Source organism: Styela clava, chromosome 1, assembly GCF_964204865.1.
Source record: "Styela clava chromosome 1, kaStyClav1.hap1.2, whole genome shotgun sequence".
NCBI lineage: Eukaryota > Metazoa > Chordata > Ascidiacea > Stolidobranchia > Styelidae > Styela > Styela clava.
In genome coordinates, this window is record NC_135250.1 from 12,916,297 (window position 1) to 12,925,886 (window position 9,590).

The window sequence follows — 9,590 nt, forward strand, 5'->3', positions numbered from 1 at the left end:
CGTTTTATTTACACAACTTCATATTACTATCATTTTACCTCCGTGTCCGTATTTTTAAGCATTGCCGTTTTGTTTTGAATTGTGAATATTTTTATTAATATATTCTACTTTGATGCGGTGATGCCAGTGAAAGTGCGTGAGGTTTCATCAATGAACTATAGAAATTATACATTCGACAAACACCATTATTGTGGTGAATGCCATATTGAGGACACTAACTGAATCTGAATTAGGTGATATTGCCACGCATTGAGCCGCAAACTCACAACCGAAGCAATGTTGTTCAGTTTGCTGCATCTTCAAGAATTTAAAAAATCACATCCATGCATAATACCCGTTCAATTCTTATATTCAAGTCATGCTTGATTACTCGTAAAAAGGTAATCCAAGTACTTATAATAGCTCAGCAGTACACTTTTAGCCGCCGTGCTAAGATGACATCAGCAACAGATGCTGATTTTGTTTTTTACTAGAGGAATGACGTGAGAAAAGAAATAACGTAAGCAAACCAAGCAAAATCCGCATTGTGCAAGAATGTTTGTTGTCTTTTGTAAAATTCGCATCAACGTGGAGTATACCGCAAAACTTCTCCAGACGCATGATATCGCCGGGCCAAACGATCGACCTACTGTAACCCGAGTAATTAGTCAATTCTTACCTCGACCGTTTTCTAATTTGATTAAAGCTAATTAATTATGTTATATCGCTAATTAGTTTGAGCGGGAATGTGGGGAAACGCGTCGCTTTTCTCAACCAGTCACTGGGGTACGTGATGACGATCGGTTTGTCTATTTCGTGGAAGCTTGGGCTATTCAACGTTGTTGTTGATTCTTTCGACGCAACATTAAGGTAAGCAGATGATTTTTGATAAATAAAATAGTTATATCAAGCTGCAGGTATAAATATGTTTTATAAATGGCGAATTATAAAACTTGAGGGGTTCCGGCAAATCAATATCTTAGTGGTCACGGAGTTATCGTTATACAACATAATCAAAAAGATTGAAGCATGGACTGGATCCAATTTAAAACTTTGCCAAACTTTGATTCCCATGTAAGACGAGATTAAAATTTTAAATTTTTTTAGAAAAATATATAAACTTAAATTAACTAATCAAGCGGGGCTTGGTTAGCCTACTCGAATACTTTAGACTCTTTTTTTTCTCCGTTTGCTCAATATTCAATTTATTTCAATATTTTAATGTGGGGGTATATCATATGTGTTCCGCTCGCCTACGCACAATTGCAACCAACGATTTATAGGTACTTTTATTATCGTTGGTACTACTATGAATGTCACGTTATCAACACCCGTTTCATAGGATTAATTTTTATCGTAAATCAGTTTATGTTTCATTGTGCAAAATCAAAGGCATTCGAGAAAACTCTCATGTGAAACATATTACATATTTTATTAAATTAAAATTTTGTGATTGTATTTATTTATCAAGTATTTATATTTAGATATGTCGCATGGTTTGACAATTGTGTGGATCATTGTTGTACAAAGAATTATCAACCATAGACTGCTGGAGAAAATGCATTTGCAAATATGCGACGATAGGCGCTACACAGGGTAAATATTACACGCTAATGTTATTTATAATAGGTATTCTGCAGCTTTTTTTAATAGACTTAATTAATCCCATCTAATAGGTTTCTCTTGAGTTACCTTAAATATTTCCTATGTAAAATCTTTTTTAAATAGACTTCATTAATCGAATCGGTTGTGTTTACCACCAATCAATAAATAAGTATATTTTAATATTTTTCTCGGACGTGTTTTATTATTTGAAGCAGCAAAAATAATGTCCAGAAACAATTTAATACCTGATTAAATCAAGAACTCATCGATGCACACCGCCGTGATAAAGGGGTATACTATTTTGCGCAGACGAAAATTTAGAACATGGGGAAGGCTGAAGAATATGTTCAAATGAGGTGCTAGTTATTTGCGTGGCCTGTATTCGGTGATCTTAGATCGTACTTCTGAAAATAAATTATATTCTTTCTGAAACATTTTCTCAATTTTTTTCCTTGTATATATAACGTAAACCTTCACTGGAGTGTATATAGTCCGGCAGATAAGGGGACCTTTTTGGCCCAAGTTTGATTTCAGACATAAAGTTTTTTTTTATTTGTGATTATTCATCTTGGGGTCATTGCCCATCATTTCTACATGGGTGTGGAGTTTGCAGCCTTGAGCAATTTTTTTTACGGCTCGATATTTGTATTAGTGTTTTTCGTCAAACCTGTGCATCATAATGACGCACAACCTGAACCATAACCTGTTACAATATTATGTTCAGGTTGTGCGCAATCTTGGTGCACAAACTACGCAAGCACCAAATTTACTAGGAAATAAAATCAATCACTTTTAGGTATTTGTTGAGCCCAGTTTGGGTCGCGACCCATATTAAGTATATGGAAATACTGTCGAAACATGCGCGTAAAATAAAGAGTACTATTTCAAAATACCCGTTTTTGTTGCAATTAACAATACAAGCCTGCTAATGCCAGTGGTTCAAGTGGATATACACCCAGTGGAGAACAGTCAATTATTTGTTAGCGAGAATTGTTAGGCAGCGGGTTGATCACGACGTCACAGTGAAAGATAATGATATCACGAGAACAAGCATGAGAAAATTGCTACATTTCATAGTATATCCCTGGGAAAGAATGTAGTTCATTCTTATGTTCCATGCCAATGCTTTTCAAACTACCAAAGACTCTCAACACTTTTGCTTCTTCTCTTCTATAAAAATACATTGTAATTGTATATTCGCATTTCCATCTGTTTGTTCGTGCTCCCAGATAACCGATCAGCGGCCTCCAAGGAGGACGGGGTCCCCTTTTAAGAAACCCTGTCATAAACTAAAAGAGGCGACCGTGCTTCTCTTGCCTGTTGTCATGCTGTCCCTGGAATTTAGCTACAACAAAAATTTCACAAGAACGGATTTTTAAATTTTATGATTTTATTAATATTCTCAACAATGAATGATATACGGGTGGTAAAATGCCAAGTTATTCCAACAACATGATCCTGTTTTGCAATTTACAACTAATATTTTGTATGTAACTTTGTTTGACAGAGCCCCAAGAGCTCTAACTACAAATATCAAATATGTGAGGCCAAAAAAAGCAGTGGCACACTACAACATTGTCAAATGTGCTGTATTTACGATAGATAATAGGTTTACCAAAAAGAATTACATGAAAAATGGTAAAATAAAGATCAATTCAGCAATATCTACTTGGTGATATATGCATCTGTTGATGATGTGTTTGTTTCGGAAGTTTAATAACAGAATTAATTGTGGTTGTTGGGGATGTTTTATAAAAAGGTTGCATGGAAAAAAGTTTTCACAAAATGTCAAGGTTTGATAGTAGTAGAGAAGTAGAAAAAATACTCCCATGTTTTTTTTTTTTTTTCATTTGATAACCACGCCACAGAACTTCCCCGATAAGTATACGCAGCAATTGCGAGAGGCAGAAATGCCAAGATGGGATTTCATCGCATTGCAAACCAATATTAGCAATTCTTATATATATTCGCGCATTCCCACCTGAACAGCGTGGAAAAGATTATACCCATCTACACACTTTAAGAACTATGTCAGTGAGCTTCATATTATCGAATATCAGTAAAGGAATAGTGCAATGGGAAAAGACATATAAGGCGGAACTTTCAGTAGTATACAATCAAATAATCTTATTGTAGAATATATATTTAAAAACATTTCGTCACGCCAACTGCAGTCCGAAACTTTTTGTCTCTGGCTGAGCTTAGATACCAATTGACACGCATGTAAACTGGTAAGACTGTAAGAGGCACGCGATGGAGCAGATACTAAGAGTATCCATCCCCCAGCTGTCATTTGAGAGAGTACTGCTGTTTTTATTGCAGATGTTACTGATCTTTTTGTATTTAAGATTTACTGGCATCACCGATTTAAGAATATTGGAAACCAACACGCAATATTACAAAACTTACTTTTAACACGAGGTTTGAATGAATGAAAAAGCTGAAACTAGTATTCTTTAGAACAGCATACAAATTCTATGGAATGAAATCATACACAAAAGCTCGTCAAAAACCTATAGCTCAATAATCAAGTGGAATTTGATACATGTGCGCAAAAATGTGCGCGTTACTACGTACAACCGAAGCACGCAGGAAGATGTGTGTGATGTACTAGTATTCAAAACTTTGACTCAACTGTGTTGGCATAACAGGTGCACATCTCGGTTACGCATACGCATACCTTCTATCTCCACAAGGATATATTAATTTTGCCAAAGTCAATGCAGCACTGAAAGGTTGCGGTTCTTCCAAAAGAAAACTCTTTACACATCTTTAGATATCAGTGGATGGTTTTACATGGCCTTGTTCGGAGTGAAAGACGAGGTCAAATATTCCAATCCAATTCAACTAATAAAATATTTCCCAAGTCCCTAAGCTTAAACTAGGAAAACGAAATGCGCGCGGCAACGCAAATGTAGTTTGAAGAGCGCAATAGAAAGTGGCTAGATGCTGTCGATGGATCTTGGCTTGTATTAGTGAAATAAACCACCATTTATTCTACTAAAATTAAATTTCTGACATTGTAAGGAGATTCAATGTTGCCATGTATGCAAAACTAAACCATGTAGTTATGAAATAATTGTTTTTAACAAAAAGGCGCTCCTGAAGTATTCGTACCAAGATGGCGCACAACCTGAACATTGTATGTTTACCAAGTTAGGGTTCAGGATGTGCGTCATCTTGGGCCGAATACTTTAAATCCACTTAAAAAAAATTGCTCAACATTATATACTCCACACCCACCTGGGTATCATTATATATGTCATATACATTATATCTAAACAATAAAAAAAATTTTATGTCCCAAAACAATGTTAAGGCCCGATTCTGCCGGACTAATATCAACGATTTGACTAAATTAATTACATCACTAAGATCATGAAAATTTGAGATAGAAGTATCTTATATTTTAAGTAGTTACATTCGATCTATATTATGGTTTTGCATTTGTGTCATTCCAGATGACTTAATAGGTTTATTTCAACACGTGTTTACATTCCCTATACGTTGGCCTTTGGTTGGGTCTCGTAAGTTATTTAGGAAAGGCCTTTTCTTGTAATTTGCAATGGAGCATTGTTGCATATGTACAATGTTATTCTACTTCAATCTCAAATTCAAAAAAGCCGGCCGAGATTATTCCTCATCGGCTTTTTTTGTGAAAACATGCTTGACGTGTTTATTTTTCAAGAATTCAATACATACAAGTAAGAATTTTATCAATGTATTGCAATGGTACATTGGATTTGCTTATCCAAATATCTGGCTCACAGCGGTTATAGTAACTTTTAAAATTTTGTTATACTCTTGTCAGAAGTAATAACTTCAAGTGTTATTGAGTTTACCTTTTCTATTAGGGTACAGACTTTTTTATTTTCCAGTAAATGAAAACTAGGTCAAACTATAAGCTTGTTATCAGTCACACATGTGGGTTGTTTTAATTTACAAATCTATCAGAATAGTTTATTGTTTATTACACTTTTCCAATGACACAGCTCATTTTGCTAGATTTAAAAATTTCCAGAATAAACAAATAAATGAAATTGAAAATGAATATATTTTTCTAGGAAAAAGACAAATTTAAAAAAGAAAACAAAGTAAGCTGCTATAAAGAACAAATAAGCTCCGAGGCTTCTGCATGTAGGTTTTTTGTCAGACAGCGAGTTTTCTTACAAATGTTTAAAAACGAAACTGATTATTTATTTTCATTTTCTAATTTTGTCGATCCATTTTGTCTTTTTAATCACAAACCCCAATGCATTTTTCCGATTTGCATGGTAATCAAATAAAAATGTAGACTGTCATTTCAAAACAATCCAAATGTATTCCTCTGATAGTGCTGAAACAGATAAAGCAAACTAACCATCCCTATCTTACACTTCACTTTCCTTTCTTTGGCTTACAGACAGGGTCGACTATAGACGTTACTGCACGCGATGGATGACGGTCGTGTGACAATGTCCGTGCAGAGAAAGACGTTGTGAACTCAGTTTTTGTTCTTCTGAAATATTTAATAATTCAATTATGCCCTTGTCAACTACACTTTGTTTATCATAATGTTGTTGCCAGATTCAATTTCATGCTTCATGCAAATTCTGGTTTTGACAACCGGTGTTGAGTCAACATATATATATACAATTTGTACTTATTTCAGTAAGCTATTCATCTAAGTTCAATTGTATATAATAAAATAGGTGCCTGTGATAATAATATATTTTTTTTTAATTTTGCTGATTTATGTTTTACACAGCTGAGCCTATATAAGCAAGTCCAATAGGTATTTGTGTATTTTGGGCCATGTGTCGAACGTGCATTTACCATGTGAAAATGCGCTGCATTTTTTGGTATTCCTTATTTATTTATTTAATTGTGTTGTTTTATTTATTGTGTTTTTTTATTTATTTATTTATTTATTTTTGTTCTTTTACTTGTGTCCCGTAGCCGGCCAGAGATATAGCGGAAAACCGTTGTGCAGATATCTATAGCAGCATTAGATTGAAGGTAAAGACAAAGAGCTATGTATTGTACGGTAATCTCGTAAGAGACGGCGACGGCAATGCGCCAATATTATTGAAGCCACTCTTATTACGGCAATTATTAAGTTACCCGTTTAACGTGAATAGGCAACTCGAAAACTTCGACTTGGACTTTATTTGATGACTTCGAAATCCGAAACTTAACTCTAATGTATTTGTATATGTTGAGCATTCTAAAATTTTCATTCAAAATTCTCCTCTGAAAAAATTTCAACTCGTGTGTATTGAGAAATTCGAATAACGTCTCTAACACAAAACAATTTCAGAACCGACTTTAGGATAAAGCGAAGAGTTTCAAAAGTATTCCGAAAGCGAAAATAACACTTGCTATGAAAAAATGTCAGGCGCCCTTCTGTATAGCAGTGTAAATACCATTACTACATTCGTCAAGTAATGATAGGAAATATACAGGACAGGATTGTGTACAACACATATAATTAATATATATATATATATATTAGGTGTTGAAAAAAGTAACCCAACAGTTTCCGTCGTTGCAACAAATCACGCCACAAGTAGCGATTCCAATCAAATACTTAACGCAGAAGGCTAATTCATCATACTTGACTTTCAATGCAGACACCAAATTTGGCTGTAAATGCGCTGGCCACGAACTCAATCACCTCCGAGTTACAGAGTAACTGAAAGCGTGTATAATCAATCCCAACTGATGCTTGCTTTTTAAGCGCAGCACGCTGCAATCTCAAGGCCCATGTACTTGCGTTGAAAGAAACTGTATTCTGTTCACAGTTGGGCCAAAGAATGCAAGCTTGAATACAATTAGTGTTGACGGCGAAGTCGTCAGAAAGTCCAGGTCGAAGTTTCCGGGGTACTTATTATCATTAAACGGGTAATAATTAATAATTGTTGTTAATTAATATTTGACTCATTATTGTTTGAAATCAACTAAAGATGTTATTAGGACATTGTCCGACTTTTGCGTCACGTCTCTGCGGACCGGTAGTAACCTTTCCGCGGACCGGCGATGGGCCGCGGCCGGTGGTTGCCGACCACTGATTTAGTCATTCAGACAGATTTTCATGGTTGTGAATATTACCTCGTTTTGTCGGTTTTCGCATGGTATTTGTTAGATTTTAGTTATGTTTTGGTAAATATAAGTCCTAAACTCGCAAAACCATTCTTGAAATAGGTACCAATAATTTTTGAATGGTAGAGTGTAAAGAGGAACAATTCAAGAGATCAAAAGTCGGGGCACTTAGGGCCTTCGCGAGCTATTCGTTTACTTTAAAACTGTCCTCGACCCACTGCCCTATCTCAACCCACTATGGACCCACTGCCCTATCTCCCCAACTTTCGCATCCTCGAATCACCGCTCTATCTCCCTCAACTTACCTATCCTCGACCCACTGCCCTATCTGCCACAACTTACCTATTTTTGACCTACGGTGCTATACTATTCAGTACATGACCTAACGGCGCTTTATTCACGACCCGATCGCCACACTAAACTATACTATGTTGCGACCAACTTCCATGGATTATACTGGTCGTTAGGTTAGGTACTGAGTGGTATAGCGTCGTGGGTCGAAGATAAGCAAGTTAAGGAAGGTAGGACAGTGGGTCGAGGGTGGAAAGTTTGAGGCAGATAGTGCAGCGGATCGAAGATAGAAAAGTTGAGGGAGATTGGGCAATGAGTCGAGGATAAAAAGGTTGAGGGGGAAAAGAAGGTAGTACAGTGGGTCGAGGATAGGAAGGTTGAGGGAGATGGGGCGGTGGGTCGAAGATAGGGAGGTGGAGCACTTGGCCGAGGCGAGGGAGACAGGGCAGCGGATCGAGAATAGGAAAGTGGAGGGAGATAGGGCAGTGGGTCGAGGATTTGAGTTGGGATTAAATTCCTATTAGACTTGCTCATGGGCTCAGTTGTGTAAAGTAAAGCAATAATCGGTAGAATTAAAAAAAAAAATTTGAAAGTTGAATAATATTATTGTGAAGACCCTTGTTTTATCTGTTGAATGATGTCATGTGATATTTTTTCCATATTTGGTATTTTGTATTTTCATTGCTGGGTCGCTGTGACACTGTCGATCTGTCTTTTGGTATCCTGTTGGCGTGTGCTGTGGTTGGTACCGGTACATTGTGGTGGGTTTTTGGTTGGATTCTGGTCATGAGTGTCTGTGGGAGTGCCTCCGGTGGGTTACCGGGGATGTTTGTTCGTGGTTTTGCGACTGCGGGATGGGGATTTGTTGGGTGTTTTTATGCTAGACAGTAGGTTAATATTATTGGACACGTAGTGGACATAGCGATTGTTTCAATATTATGTTGTTGTTGTTCTTTGACACTTTTGGACACCTAGTGGAAAACCTGAAAAGTCGCTTTTCTCTTAGATTACTGGACCAATTGCCCGGAAATTCTCAATGGTTACAACTGTATTTGTTAATTTTGATAAGAGCAAATTGAAATGAGTTTTTATATGCCAGAGAAGAACCGTTCCACAATCGAATAGCAGGCCTACATACAGCAACAGGTACTGCAGTACTGGTAAGATACCGTACGGCAGGGGTCCGCAACTACGGGTTCGCGACCCGAATTTGGGTCGAGAAGCCCTCCGCTCTGGGTCGCGAAACAATCTAAATTTTCCATAAATATGAGCATTGCGACTGTGTAGCGAATTTAGCTATAACAACTATATAAAACCCTAATTATATTTATGGAATCTCCCCCGAGTTTAGACTTCCTTATTTACTGCCGTAGCATTGGCCAATCAGTATAAGTGCAGAATTTGACGTAACAATAAACGTTTTAAATTTAGGTTGATATTAAATTTAAAAATAAAAGTGATGCTATTCAAGTAACGTATTTCTTACTTTTAGCCTACTGCGATTTTGTAGTTGTCAATTTTGAAAACCCGATCTCACATGAATGTAAAAATGCCTGTAAAAGCTTTTTTTTGCAATGCCGGGGTATTCAGATAGCAGTATTGCCCAACAGAGTGCCAAAGTAGCTACCCTATAA

At 36.5% G+C, this 9,590-nt stretch overlaps 1 long non-coding RNA gene across 1 annotated transcript; it reads left to right on the forward strand.

The window, feature by feature from the left end:
• The first annotated feature begins 732 nt into the window (after positions 1–732).
• On the forward strand, positions 733–6,493 carry LOC120346558 (uncharacterized). The gene is made up of 4 exons (XR_013477205.1): positions 733–849; positions 1,464–1,575; positions 5,649–5,721; positions 5,987–6,493. It is a non-coding gene; the product is annotated as an uncharacterized LOC120346558 (long non-coding RNA).
• Positions 6,494–9,590: the final 3,097 nt, after the last annotated feature.